We start from the raw sequence: 16,117 nt of genomic DNA, 5'->3' as shown, positions 1-16,117 counted from the left end.
GCTGGATGTTGAAATTAGACAAATTCAGAGTAGAAATTAGGCATATGTTTTTAACAGAATAATTAACCACTGGAACAATTTACCAAGCATAGAGGTGGATTGTCCATCACTGAAAATGTTAAAGATAATTCTGGTTTGAACTAAAGCATAATTCAGGGAGTTCCTACGGCCTGTGATACAGAAGGTCAGTTTAGATGATCACAGTGGTCCCTCCTGACTATATAATCCATGAATGCCAACATCAGTCTATCTATATTTAATATTCTGCTTGCAGTGCACACTTGTAGGGTTTATCAGTATTTTAATGTGTTAGCATTTAGCTGCCATGCTTTCAGTTTTACTATCTAGCTGTTATTCCATTAAACATTTTGATTCCAAGTGGGTGATAGCAATGTAAACCGTTATAACAACACTCTCTTAGAAGGGGGTCTTCTGGGATCCACTCCTTGGACCCAAGCCTCATGGGCACACAGGGGCGGCTCTAGGCCCCCGCACGCCAAGCATGTGCTTGGGGCGGCATGCCGCGGGGGGCTCTCTGCCAGTTGCCAGGGGGGGTGGCAGGCAGGCAGCCTTCGGCGGCATGCCTGCAGAGGGTCCGCTGGTCCCGTGGCTTCATGCCTGCGGGAGGTCCACCGGAGCCGTGGGACCGGCGAGTGGCAAAGTGCCCCCCATGGCATGACGCCATGCTTGGGGCGGTGAAATGTCTAGAGCAGCCCCTGTGGGCACAGCATGAAGAAACCATTTTAGGAAGTAGTTTCTAGGGATGGATTATTCTCCAAAGGTAATATCAGCCTCAGAGAGACATATGAAGCCAGACAAGCTGAAAGCAGCATGTATTTGTGATGGAAATATCCCCCTAAACATTCACCTTGACTCCTCATGCATGCATTGCCACGATAGCTTCAGAGTCAGGATTATTTAGCTCAACTAGAATTTAGCACACTCTGTAAAATGCCAGGGAAAGGAGTTTAGAGAGATGCTAAAGACTTTCACATGGGAGGTGCAATGAAGTGGCTGCGATAAAAACATGCTCTAATCACTGAAAAGCAAAAAGAAGTAATACTGCCATAACCATTACTCCAGCCTTTTAGCCATTTGCTATAGCTAATGGAGCAAATATGCACCTGTGCAGGAAGGTAGTGGTGCAGAGTAGTATTGATTAAGAGAGGCTTGGCTGTGGCATCTGCAAAAAGAGAAAAGTAATAAACCAGGATAAGGCAGCCTCTGTGGACAAGGGAGGAGGGATCTAAGTGACAGCCAAGCGACAAATGCAAACTAGCTCCCTATTTTACAGAAGGGTAGCTTGAGGCCTAGAGAAATTAAGTGACTTGCCCAGTGCCATGCTGCTAATTAGCAGCAGACCTGAAGCTAGAAGTCAGACTTTCCTGAGCCGAGTTCACTAAGTCACATTGCTTCTCTCAAGTATTTTCCTTTGTCTTTCATCCTCCAAGATCAACAGCTCTCCATCTCCAAACTTAATTATGTAGTAAAAGAGACAATCTTGCACTGGGAGGGAGGTGGGCTGGAAGACCAGGTTTTTTCCACTCTTAATTTCTATGATTCATTGTCTGTCATATTTCACAATATTTAAAAGCACTCCTCCATCCACAGTTTCTTGTAGACCCAGCGGCTGCTTCTTGGCCGTGATTTTCACTGCCTGTTTCAGAACAGGACTTGACTAGGACGCTGTCCACTGATGACAACATAAGGAGTTTCCTTGTCACATCCAACTGAAGAGTTCAGATAAGACTCAGCACAGAGGCGTGGTGGGGAACTATCTGGGGGTACAGTAACAAAGGGAATATAAGCCTGTAATTTTGCATGAGCACTTATGGCAAAGTGCATGCTAGACTTTAGACCTGATTCTTGTTTACATTCAACACACGTTACGCTGCTCTGGCAATATGAAGGGGCCTTAATGTGGGAGTCAGTTGTATTTGCATTCACTTTTAGGCCCCTTTCTATGACTAAACTGTTGCAAAGTGGCCCTTATGTAAATGAGAATCGGAGCCGTTATCTCTGGTGAACAGCTTGCTAGATCTCTCCCAGTGGCTTTGCGATACTCCTCTGCCTATGCTTTTGTTCCGTCTGCACAGTTCTAACTCAGCAAGAGCAAAATGCAGGGCAGTGACCTCTTTTAATGTTTGACAAAGCTCTAGGATCAGGTACCAACAAACAGTAACAGAGGAGGAGCCTTGAAACACCAGGAGCTTCTTTTTCTTAATGTGAATAAACATTTTCTGGAATTGCAGCATCAGTCCATTATCCATAATCAATATTTCTCAGGAATAAAACAGACCGTTCCTGCTGTCATTGAAGTCAATGGCAACTTCCGCTGACTTCTGTAGAAGCAAGATAATACTGCCCAGCTATTATATAAAAATGTTCAGCAGTAGATTCCAAAGAACTTTACAAAGGAGGTCAGTTTGATTGTTGGGAAACTGAGGCACAGGCAGGTGACATAATATGCCCAAGGTCATCCAGCAGGCCAGTACCAGAGCCAGGAATAGGACCCAGATCTCCCCAGACCCCTAGTGCTCTATCCACTATGTCATATTGCCTCATGTTGATATGCTGCAATGCTAATTGGGTCTCAAATGCATGAAGTGTCCTATGACAATGCACTGCTGACAGCTACAGGTCTCAGCTGCCAAAGGCTGGAAACAACTTGAAGTGATTTAAGTCCTTCCTCTCAAACCCAGTCCAGAGACTAATTAAGGTCAGCTGTTCTTCCAGAGCCCTCACCTGTGGAGTCCCACCAGGGTCAGTTCTGTCCCTGTTCTTATTCAGCATGTAAAGAAAGCCTCCGGGGAGCTGGCTGAAACCCAGCTCTGTACCCCCTCCCTGAGGCTAGCACCTGGGCAAAGAGCAGCTGACTAAAAATGAGCCCAGGCAGGCTGGAGGCGATGCTGGTATGAAGTGAGAAGCAGATGGAAGAACCCTCCTGCAAAGTCTAACATGCACTGTAGTCCAACAAACACAGACATAACAAGCACCAGTGGCTGGAAGTTAAAGCCAGACAAATTCAAATGAGAAATAAGGAACAATTTTTTCACAGTGAAGGTGACAACATTGGAACAATCTCTGAAGGGAAGTGGTGGATTCTCCAACTCACAGTGTGTTTAAATCAAAGCTGGATACCTGTCTGGGAGAGATGATTTAGCCAAACCCACGTTACTGGGCTCAATGCAGAATAGCTGGATGAAATTACATGGTCTGTATTATGTAAGAAGTCAGACTAGATTATCTAATGGTCCCTTTGAGACTTAAATCTACAACTCTCCTTCAGATTGTTGGGGGAAGTGCTAATCAAGAAATTACCTCTACAGACTGAGAATAGAAAGAAATATTATTTCTGTTCTTTAAATAGGAAGCACTCAGATACTTCCATGATAGTGGCTCTATATTACTTAGATTAAATAATGGTGTATTTACCAGGGAGGCTGTGGTTTGTGTTTATCCATCAAACAATAGCATTTCTCTCCATTTGTGTTGAGAATTTTGACATTGGTGATATCTTCCCTGTTAAAAATATAAAGACATATACTGGTGGGTGGCTTGATACTCATAATTCTGAGGAAACAGGAATCCAGATTCAATACACCTTTCCTTTCCAGGCCAATTGAGTTCAGGGAAGCTGCTGAAGTAAACGAGTGAAAGAATTGCCTATGCTCACTCGAGCCTTGCATCTTAGACTGAGCAGGTGTTTACGGGACTCACTGGATGATGGTAGGATTAACAAAAATTGGAAATAGTTATTTCTCTATAAAATGTGTATTTTCTTACATTACGCAAGAGGGAAAAGGGATCAGAGCATGAGTCATGCTGAAACACTCCAAAAAGTTGTTCTGGTACTGTAAAGATCCGGTGTGGGGGCTTGGTCCTCTCAGGCCTGGCTGGGAGCCAGGCCGCCTCGCTATACGAGTTGATTGAGCTGTTGACTTCACCTGGTGAGGCAGGAAACAGTCAGGAGCTCAGGCCCTTAGGCACGGACTGAGCAGCAGTTCAAACAGTAAGTCTATAAAGCCTAAGCCCTGGCTCAGGGCAGGGCAACAAACAGGTACAGAGCTCAGACCCTCAGGCAGCAGTTCAAACAGTAAGTCTATAAAGCCCAAGCCCTGGCTCAGGGTGGGGCAACAAACAGGTACAGAGCTCAGACCCTCAGGCAGGGGCTGAGCAGCAGTTCACATAGTAAGTCTATACAGAAGGCCTCCTCAGGCCAGTGAGAGGGGGAGTCTGCCACCCCTGGAAGGGTGGTAGGGGGGACGCAGGCCCTCCCACTCCACTGCGTCCCAGCCCGGGGCCCTAACAGTGGCAGGCAGTCTGCTGCTGTGTCAGTGGGGATCCTGGCCGCAACACACTGACATTGGTTCGGGATCTCCCAGAGCCAGACTAGGGTCGGCTACCCCCAGGCCACTTCCAAACTCCCCTCCTGTTGGTACCAGAGCATCACCTGCGTCTTCCATCGTGTCCCACACCATGGGTTCCTCAGGATACTGAGCGCTGGGTAAGCGGGGCTGGTCCTCAGGATACCGGGCAAGGGGAAGTCAGGCGGCTCCTCAGGATACCGGGCACTGGGTAAGCGGGGCTGGTCCTCAGGATACTGGGCACGGGGAAGTTCAGGCGGCTCCTCAGGGTAGCAAGCCCAGGGCAGGATCAGCCCAGCGGGAGCTAGGGCACCAGCGTCTGTCCTCTCCGGTGGCCAGCGGTCAACTGAGTTCTGGGACCAGGCCTTTATACTTCCTGTCCCGCCCCTTGACTTCCGGGGGGCGGGAACTGGCAGCGGTGGCTCCTCCCACTTCGGTGTGTGCCCTGGCTCAGCCCTCTCCGGCACGGCTGGGAGCCAGGCCGCCTCGCTACAGGTACTTTTTGGAGAGTCAGAATGGTGTTCCGGTACTTCTGGTACTATCACTCAGGTACCGGAAGTGCCCTTTGGCACTTCGTTTTTTACTACTCAAGCACTGAATGTGATACGTGTGGAGGTTTCCTCAAATAACGAACGAGCCCTCAGAGGATATGGTCAGGGTGATCCAAAGAACATATGTGTCACAATTGCAGGGCTGTCTGCATCTCAATCCCTTCCCTGCTCTCTTTGAGAGCACCCGCTCAGGTCTTAGGCCTCTTGTCATTATCTGTCTCAGGGATTCTTCGTAGGTGCTCAAACCAGGGGTGCAGAGGGTGCTGCAGCACCTCCTGGCTTGAAGTGGTTTCCATCATATACAAAGTTAACAGTTTGGTTCAATGGCTCTCAGCACCTTCACTATACAACTGGTTCCAGCACCCCTGGTATTCTTCCACTCTTAGATCAGGGCCTGTGTTTTCCTTCTGTAAATATAGTTTCTATCTTGTTATTAATGTTGTTCATGCAAAGTTTAACTTTTAAGTCTAACATCTTAACTTTTAGACCTACACATACACTGTCTTAATTTCCCTCACCTCGTGGCTAGTGTTTCTTAAATAGGAACAGTCTTGTTAGGAAGGGGTAAGCCTAACATGACTGCTGACTGTATGTGTGACTATTTATTATATCATATGAATGGCTCATGGAGAGAGCCCTGAGCATTTCATACAGATAGGTATTATTTTGCAGAAGGCATTAAAATGGTAGACAATTCCCACTATCTCCTATTTCTCTTATTCTGGCTTGTCTGGGGGGCTGGAGGAGCCATAATATACTTTTAAACAGTGTTTCTCAAACTAGGATCACCGCTTGCATAGGGAAAGCCCCTGGCGGGCCGGGTCAGTTTGTTTACTTTCCCTGTCCCCAGGTCCAGCCGATTGTGGCTTCCACTGGCCACGGTTTGCCACTGCAGGCCAATGGGAGTTGCTGGAAGTGGTGGCCAGTAAGTCCCTCGGCCCACACCGCTTCCAGCAGCTGCCATTGGCCTGGAGCAGTGAACTGCAGCCAGCGGGAGCGGTGATTCGCCATACCTCCAGATGGGGCAGGTAAACAAACTAGCCCGGCCTGCCAGGAGCTTTTCCTACACAAGCAGCATCCCCAGTTTGAGAAACACTGATGTAAGGGATATTTTCAAAGGCAATTACACAGCATGCAATGTGAAAAAAAACATTACCTCCTGCTTTACATTTTATGGAAAGGAAAGATACAGCTACAGTCTCAGCTTAAGGGCCCCCACAGTTGAACTGGCTCACAGGGCTAAGCACTTGGATGATTCACTTTGAACTTAACTTTTCCTCTTTAGAACCCCATCTCCCAGTGCCTCTTCCCCACCTGCCCCCAAGTACAACAGGGTCCCAGTCAGAAAGCCTATGTTATGTTGCCATCATTTTGTTTCAAGACTCCCAAAAGAACAGCAGTGTTGGATTATTTCTGGAGCACAGCATTACGGAATGTGACTAATAGTGGACTAGTGGAGCATACGTTACTGGCCAATAAAGCTATAAAGTGGTGCATGTTCCTTCACAAGAATCCCAGATGGAGACCTCCTGCTTGACAATTTGCATAGCTTCTCCAGACACATTGTTTCAGCTTTGTTCTCCCAACACTCAGTTTATGCGAGATGCCAAGGCTAATGTCTGTCTATCATTTTAAATTGTGCCAACTCGCAGCAACAGGATGGTTTTCTCAATGGAAGATTTATGCAGAAGACTGCAGTGGAGTTACTCCTGACTAACACCAGTGAAAGTGAAAAAAGAATCAGGCCCTCACTTTTTCTGTGATTAGCCGAGAAATGAGCCAACAACGATCATGTTTTATATTGTTGCCTCTTTTAGGCATCCTAGTGCATCCTGTGTCCTTGTGACTATCTTGTAAATTGCATGCTCTTTGGGAGGGGCTGTCTTCATTTTTGGGTCTGATCTAATGTTCATGAAGTCAATGGATGTCTTTTTTTTGACTGCCAGGAACTTGGTCCCAGTCCCTGTGTGTCTTGTGCAGCACCAATCCTAGCGTTGATGCTGAATGAAATAGCATTTGTTTCCATTTTTCTATATGAATTATTGGCCATGGAAGATTTTCAGTGTGTCCACACTAGCTCATTGCAGCTACCCACGTCATGAAAGTAAATGTTGGTAGGCTATGGTATTGTAGGATATGTAGCCATGTAATTGTTAAATGACTTAAAGGGACACTGTCAAGGTAGGCTCATTTGAACATTTATTACAGGCAAAGGCAAGGTCAAACATCTAAGATCAAAAAAATGTAGGTCACACATATAGGATGGGGGACTCCGTCTTGGAAAGTAGTGACTCTGGAAAGGATTTAAGTGTCCTGGCAGATAATCAATTGAACATGAGGTCCCAGTGAGCTGCTATAGCTAAAGGCTTAATGCAATCCTTGGATGTATAAGCAGGGAAATATCAAGAAGGGGTAGGATGACGGCATTGATCATCTTCGCCTTGTCCCATCAATCGAGGTGAGTTGTTCTTGTTCTTCATCTCCAAGTGTTCTTGACAAGTGTGTCTTCCAAGCTGGTATCAATCTTCTTCAAGTCCTCCTTTGGTACCTCAGGCCACCTTTTTCTAGGTCTTCCTTGTGGTCTTTCTCCCATGACTACTAGCTTTCATACTTCACTGGTCAAAATATGTTCCCATCTCATATTACCCATCCATCACAGTCAATACAGATGTTCCATGATGGAGGCTACCTGTATCATAGCTCATACTGTTTCATTACATAGTCAATCAGCTCTCATCTAAGAATCATAGAATATTAGGATTGGAAAGAACCTCAGAAGGTCATCTAGTCCAACCCCCTGCTCAAAGCAGGGCCAATCCCCAGATTTTTACCACAGTTCCCCAAATGGCCCCCTCAAGGATTGAACTCACAACCCTGGGTTTAGCAGGCCAATGCTCAAACCACTGAGCTATCCCTCCTCCCTTACTCAGAATCTGCCTGAGCATTGTCATTCTGGCAGTGTGGAGTAGTTTTTCTATCTTCCTCATTGGCCATCATTCTGACACATATGCCACGGCCAGCCTAGTAATAATTTTATATACTTTGCTCTTTAGTTTACTTGGCATATTCTTGTCACAGAGAATTCCCATCAACACCCTCCATTTACACCAAGCACCCTGCCTGTGACTCCTAACATCCGCATCCATGTTCCCATCAGGGATCAACACTGAACTAAAGTATTTAACTCTATACAATCTAGTTTTACTGGCTTCTTAGTGTCCCTCTCAATGAAGCATCGCATGTATTCTGACCCCTCTCTGCTGATTTATAAGCCATTTTCTTTTAATGCAGCCCTCCATAGTTCTAGGTCCCTTTTCAGTTTGTATTTATCTCCACAGAACAAAATAATGTGATTGATGAAAAGAATGATTCATGGAGCCCCATCCCTAATTTCCGTATTAAGGTGTCCATTGCAATCACAAACACAAATGAGCTTTCGGCTGATCCTCGATGTAAACCTATCCTCATAGTGAATGACTCATTGTAGTCATAACTACTATTCACTCCTCTTGTGCTACCCTCATACATGTCCATGACAGTCTGAATATGTGTCTCTGGAAGATTACATGGCTGCTGACTCCGCCATAACAATTCTCTAGGAACTCTGCCATAAGCCGTCTCTAAATGCACAAACACCAAGGGCAATTCCTCGCATTTCTCCCTATACTACTCCCGCAATAGTCAGACCACAAACATTGCATCCATTGTTGATCTTCCTGGCACAAACCTGAATTGGCTGTTGCTTGCTTGATGCTCCAACTCCTCTCTACGTTTTTTCTGGATGATTCTTCCCAGTCATTTCATTGTGTGATCCATTAGCTTGATAGGTCAGTAATTACTACATGCTTTCACATCTCCTTCATGCTTGAAGTTCAGGACCAATTTGCTGCTCCTTGTCCACTCATCAGGCATTTTCCAGTCTGGAGACATAAGTTGAAAAAGTTTGATGTCTTCACCACTTCTTCATCACCTAATGCTTTAAACATGTTGATTGGTAAATGGCCTTCCCGTGTTGCATCACCTTTAGTGCTGTCTGAGCCTCCATCTCGGCTGTGGTGATAAGTCTTGTGAAGCTGTACATACTGCCCTCAATTGTTTTTTTCACGTGCTCTCCACTGATATAAAACAGCTACCTCCTAATGAGGGGTAGTTCAGTGGGTAGAGTATTGGCCTACTAAACCAATGGTTGTAAGCTCAATCCTTGAGGGCACCATTTAGGGAACTGAGGTAAAAATCTGTCTGAGGATTGGTCCTGCTTTGGTCAGTTGGACTAGATGACCTCCTGAGGTCCCTTCCAACCCTGATATTGTCTTTCACCAGCACTCCTGTATTTTCATCTTTGACACACTTTACAGCTCCCTAGTCCTCTGTGCTTCTTTCCCTGATTTTGGCTAATCTATATATTCCTTTTCCTCCTTCCCTCATTAGTAGTCCTGCATGTAAGATATCTGACCTTTAACATCTACCATTACTCTTTTCACAGTTTTCTTTACCAGCTTGTATTCTGCATAACTTTCCACTGTTCTCACTTTCTGCCATCGCTTAAACATTTCCTCCTCCTTCTCTGCTGCCACGTGTACATCTATTCCCTCCTTTTGTTTAATCACAGACAGCTTGTAGACTTTCTTTAATATGTTTGGATTTTTTTTTCACATCTTCCTGGTATCATTGTGGCTGGTTTGGTCATTGTCCAAGCTCCATGGAACCTGATCATTAAATCTCAGACTAACTTCCCTATTGGAGAACCTCCACTGTTCTGTCCTTAGTTCCATAACTCATCTCTTCCCATTAAAAGCAATGTCTATAAAGACCTGGTGAGGCCATTACTAGAATACTGTGCCTGCTGGAATCCACGCATCAAAAAGAATGTTGAAAAATGGACAAGTGTTCAGAAAGGAGCTACAAGAATGATTCAAAGTCTGGAAAACAAGCCTTTTTTTAAGAGGCTTGAGAAGCTCAGTCTGTTTAGTTTATCTAAGAGAAGATCGACAGGTGATTTGATCACCACAGTCCACAAGAGCCTGCATGGAGAAGATATTTCTGACGGAGATTTCTGGAGCAGATGGCTCTTAAATCTAGCTGAAAAGGGCATAATGAGATCCAATGGTTGTAAATCATAGCTAGACAAATTCACACTAAAAATACGAAGCTACTATTTCAACCAAGGCTAATTAACCTCTGGAACAATTTACCTAAGGATGTGGTGGCTTCTCTATCACTTGATATCTTTACATAGAGACTGGATCTGGTAGTCTTCTGTCCATCAGACATTATGGGCTTGACAGAGAAATCACCAGGTGAAATCCTCTAGACTAGGTTATTCAGGAAATCAGACTAGATTATCATACTGTTCCCTTTTGACCTTAAAATCTGTAAATCTATGTTGCATGAAAGCTCCATAATGGACTCCTGGCATCCATCCTATCACCTCTCTCAGTTCCGTTCAATCTAGCCTCTCATTTATTAAATCTTCTTCAGAGGCTGATTTTCTCCCAAGCAGCAAGCTTCCACTCTGCTGCAGAAGAACAATTGGAGGATACAGTGATTGTATTCATGGCTTTAAAATGTTTGGCATATTGTACTGTTCACAAAGAGTGCCTACGGAAGCCATTAGAGTCAGTGGGAGTCTTTCCATTTAGTGGGCATTGGATCAGGCCCTTATTTCACATTACAGTAGAAGTGACTCTCCCCTCTCCCACCCGAAACATGCAGTTCACTTCATGCTCATGTAGCCATGCTCCTATCTTGAATGCCCTCACAGTGTATATGGAGAGCTCTTTAAGCTGACCAAATACTGAATTAGGCCAGGATTCAGGAGAGGACTTCAGCATGTGCTTAAAGTTAAGTGGTACCAGTGGGTAATCCCCACTCTGGGGGCAATAAATGAGGCAGGAGCTCTTCCAGCACCAGGAGTGGGGCAAAAGAGAGACCCCCAGGCGGGGCTGTGCTACCCCCTGACAGCCCCGAACAGTGCAGTCTGCACTCTAGGAAAACAACCTTCTCCTGCTGGTAGCTAACCTGGTTAGTGCTGTAGCTCAAGTAGTAGCTGTGCATGCTGAAAGTTTAGGGTTTTAACCATAGGGATGATTTATGAATGGGAGGGGTTTTATGCATAAGCATAAATATATTTTTGTTTGTTTTTAAAAGCAATCTAGGAAATAATATGCAAAATCTCCTTCATTACAAGAACTTTATTAAGGTTGCAAAGCCCATCAGTCAAAAGTCAAGATATGCCAGATTTACGGTTGCCCTTATGCATATGCATTATGATACAGTCCTTAACTGGCATGATCATGTGCTTGTTTTAAAACAAGACCCCGTCTTATTCAATGCACAGGTTGGACACAGAAGGGACAGAGCTAAGGTTGCATAGGCAATCATAAATCTGGCATTCACTAACTCACAAGTGCTTGATTTTGCAATCTACATAATGCTCTTTTAACATATTTGTGTGTGTGTATGTGTCTGTGTGATTTAATATATACGTTAACAATAATAGGTACCTGAAGAATATTGGAAAATCTGTAAATTTCATCCCTGGTTAAATGAATCAAATCTGATCAATATTTTTCAAATAAACTCAATAAATGGCACTTTTAATAAATAAATCACAACCAATAGCTTTTTCCCTTTTGAAAGAATTTAGCAATCACACAGATTGTAAATACAGGTATTTAAAATGAGACCTTAGCTAGAGGAAACACTTAGATAGTAACTGGCAGGGCCAGTGCAACCATTTAGGCTAACTAGGCGGTCACCTAGGGCGCTGGGATTTGGGGGGTGCCATTTTCTTCGGCAGCAACCGTGGCAGCCGGCTCTTCGGCCGCCCCTGTCGCCGCCAGCATTTAGGCAGAGGGAACTGGGGCAGGGGAGCGAGGGGAGGGCAGCCTGCAGCAAGTAAGGGAGGGAAGGCAGCACCAGGGGAACTCCCTGCTCCAGCTCATCCCTGCCCCGCCTCCTCCCCAGCACGCTGTGGCTGCTTCACTTCTCCTGCCTCCCAGGCTTGCAGTGCCTAAGCTGATTGGCGCCGCAAACCTGGGAGGCGGGAGAAGTGAAGCAGCGAGGGCGTGCTTGGGGTGCTCGTGCTCGTGCACGGAGCAGGGGTGAGCTGGGGCGGGGTGGGTGCCTCAGGGCAGAAGGTGGGGGGCGGGGAGCTGCCACAAGTGAGGGGGCGGATAGGGGGAGCTGCTGCGGGCGGGGCGGCGCCTCAGGGCAGGGGCGCTGGGGGGCAGTGCTCAAAGTGGACATTTCACCTAGGGCACGAAACATCCTTCACCAGCCCTGGTAACTGGATGTATTTAGGTTTCAGAGTTAGAAGTTAGAAGTTTCAAAGTTTCTTTTTGTGGATGTATTTAGTGTACGAATTAGAAGGGGAAATGGCCTTCATTTCAGAATAAGTGATGTTTACATAAAATATAGGCATGATAAAAAGTGAACTTTGCTCTCAATTTCATAATGCTGCTTTTGTATGATTCTTTCCTTACTGGAACCAATAAACATGCCTCTGAATGACTCTTAATTCTCTCTCTACTAGGAGAGTGTGCTCACTGCTACCTACAGTAACACTGTAGTTCCTGACTTTCCCCCTCTCCTCACCATGATGACCAGTGGGTATTCAACAATGTTCAGCTTCTCTTCTTTGCACCATTAAAATGAAACAGACGGTTATTCAAACCACCAAAGGATGAATTTGTTCAACCTAGCTATGCCACACTAAAGTTTAACCGTTATATCCTCATGCTCTTTTCTTTATGCCACTTGTTTTCAATTCCAGGGCCACAGATCAATTGTCCACATCCCCAGTTAGTGGCTAAGATCACTCTAAATCACCCTACAGCATATTTACAGCCTTGAAATCATAGTCAGATTGTGACATTCTTCTGAGAAAATTCCATCACTCAAAGATGAGTTGTATCGAGACAGCCACTTTTCCCCTCCCCATAAGCACAATCTGACAGACCTGCTGATATCTGAAAACTGAAGAATCTGAAGATTTTTTTTCTTTGATGTGACATGCCACACATACAAGAGGAGAGACCCCCAGCCAGAAAGGACCCATGTATCTTCTGCATGTGCTGGTAATTACAGACCAGGATTAAGTGCCCTCTTAACCCTTTCTTCAATAAGCTTAAATAAACCAAGTTCCTTAAGTCTCTTTTTGTGTAAGGTGTGTTTTCCAAACCTTGAATCAGTCTTGTACAACTTATCTGAATCCTTTCCAATTTATCAGCACTCTTTTTGAACACTAGACAGAATTGGACAGATTATTTCAGTAGTGCTATGTGCAGATGCATATCAGCTTCCTACTTCTGCTCAGTATTTCCCTCTTCATACATACAAGAATTATATTAGCTCTTGCATCACGTCAGCATCACACAGGGAACTCGTGTTCAGTTGGTTATCTACCATTGCCTCTAGATATTTTTCAGTCACTCCTTTCCGGGATGTGACAGTGGATGAGAAGTTAGATATGAGTCAGCAGTGTGTCCTTATTGCCAAGAAGGCTAATGGCATATTGAGCAGCATTAGTAGGAGCATTGCCAGCAAATTGAGGGACGTGATCGTTCTCTTCTATTCGGCACTAGTGAGGCCACATCTGAAGTACTGCAACCAGTTTTGGGGCCCCCACTACAGAAGGAATGTGGACAAATTGGAGAAAGTCCAGTGAAGGGAAATTAAAATGATCAGGGGGCTGGAACTCATGACTTATGAGGAGATGCTGAGGGAACTGGGCTTGTTCAGTCTGCAGAAGAGAAGAGTGAGGGGGGATTTGATAGCAGTCTTCAACTACCTGAAGGGGGGTTCCAAAGAGGATGGAGCTCAGCTGTTTTCAGTGGTGGCAGACGACAGAACAGGGAGCAACAGTCTCAAGCTGCAGTGGGAGAGGTCTAGGTTGGATATTAGGAAACACTATTTCACTAAGAACACTGGACTGGGTTACCTAGGGAGGTGGTGGAATCTCCGTCCTTAGCGGTTTTTAAGGGCCAGCTTGACAAGGCCCTGACTGGGATGATTTAGTTGGGGATTGGTCCTGCTTTGAGCAGGGGGTTGGACTAATCTTCTATGATTCTATAATCTACATATTTTTGTTCTTAGATGAATTTAGCTGTATTAAATGCATTTTTGATTGTCCCCAGCTTACCAAGCAATCCGGATCACTTTGACCAGGGAACTCTCCTGCTCATTATTTACCACAATATTTTTTGCAGACTTGATCAGCAGCGCTTAATAAAGTGGTCAGTTTTTAAGTTTTATTTCCTCTAAGCTTTAAAGAGTTTGCAGAGAAGCAATGGATATTAATGGAAATAACTTTCTACATAATACTCTATATTAGATTAGTTAAATAACACTCTGCAGAGCAATAAGAGCTTTTTCATTTTCTTGCTGATTATGCTGCTTTGGTCTTGATTCTGTAAAAGGTTAAAGCTTAGCACATGGTTAAGTGTTTTGCTGGATCAATGCCTTTGTGTCTGAGGAGCTCAACTTGAACAGCTGCTGCACTGTGCGGAGTAAGAGGAACCATCTAGTGTTTTAAATGGGCGTTATCTGGCTAAGAAATATTCTGTTCTTGGTCAGCCAAATGCTGAGGGCTCATTCAGTGCCATGCGCTATTCCTGATCTTTAATCAGTGTTACACTTTCAATGGTTCAAATCAAGCATGAAGCCTAACTTCACTTTCTCCCAAATAGATTGTTTAAAGGGACACTCCGAAGTGTTAATTGGTCCAAAAGGCAAATTTTGAAAAAAGAAAAACAAGTTTTTTATCAAATCAGAGACCAACAAAAACAACTCCTAAAGGGTTTTTGTGGGTGTGTGTTTAAAACGTTACATATGGCAACAGGAAAACCCATTCCTTTGATGTGATTGCAAGCCAGACATTGCAGAATTGTTATAAAGCATGAGACCCTGGAAGTATAATGGACTGGTATCAAAATATAAACAGAAGTAGCAGAGATACTCAAAACACTTGTTTCAAATCCTGCAACAGGGCTTCATGGAGGAGCAGCAATGCATCCATGTAAATCTAATTGTATGGTGAGGGCTGATGTTAGCCACATTGGTGAGCTGATCCAGACTTTCTTTAAATGTGTGAAAACAATGAAGATTACTTGTGGCACCTTAGAGACTAACAAATTTATTTGGGCATAAGCTTTCGTGGGCTGAAACCCACTTCATCAGATGCATGGAGAGGAAAATACAGTAGCAGATATATATACACAGTACATGAAAAGATGGGAGTTACCTTACCAAGTAGGGGGTCAGTCTAATGAGACAATTCAATTAACAGTAGAATACCAAGGGAGGAAAAATCACTTTTGTAGTGGTAATAAAGGTGGTCCATTTCAAACAGTTGACAAGAATGTGTAACAGTAGGGGCAAATTAGTATGGGGATATAAGTTTTCCTCCCTCACAAGTAGGGAACTTTCTAGGTTGTATTTTCATCCAAATAAAAGTTTGCACTAAAATCCATAAAAACTTCAGGACTGCCAAACAGTTTCACAAATACTCTGGTAGCTGTCTGAATACTCTTGAAGGAGTAATATTACCCCCTCAAATTCTAATGAACCTCATCTTTTATCAAGTAAATATTCACAAATCTGTATTTTTGCTGTTCCGACAGCTTTACTGACTGATCTATTTTCTCTAGCTGAGCGAAGAGAAAAGCAAAGAGCAAATAACTATAGATTCCTACATTCCAAAGCCAGAAGGGATCATTGTGATTATCTAGTCCGACTTCCGTATAACACAGGCCACAGAACTTCCCTCTAATAATTCCTGTGTGAACCAGAGCATAATTAACCTAAATATTGAAATGTAAAGTAGGGTTTTAAAAATCCTTTGGTGTTAGACATCTAAGCCTTATTTTTAACAAATAAAGACATTGATGTTTTTTTAAAATATGGTGTTTAACCTCTTTCCCTTTAAACAATTATTCATTAAAAAGTTTTTCTACTTTATTCTTGTATGCTTTAAAGATTGTAAAACAGGATCAAAGACTGCTTCTTAGGACTTAGTAAAACTAATTCTCTGTGCCAAGCTAGTCTTAGTGCTAAGAGTTAAGTGGTTTCTCAGACTTCATACCGGATAAAGGTTTTTTCTCCTCTTTTTTAATGAAAGCAATTTATATCTTGGTGAAATGACTAACTGCTACTATATTTTGAAGTTGATAGCTACGTGAACCAGATTTTCAAATTGTT

The sequence above is a fragment of the Gopherus flavomarginatus genome, chromosome 4, assembly GCF_025201925.1.
Source record: "Gopherus flavomarginatus isolate rGopFla2 chromosome 4, rGopFla2.mat.asm, whole genome shotgun sequence".
Taxonomy (NCBI): Eukaryota; Metazoa; Chordata; order Testudines; family Testudinidae; genus Gopherus; species Gopherus flavomarginatus.
This window is presented reverse-complemented; position numbering follows the sequence as displayed.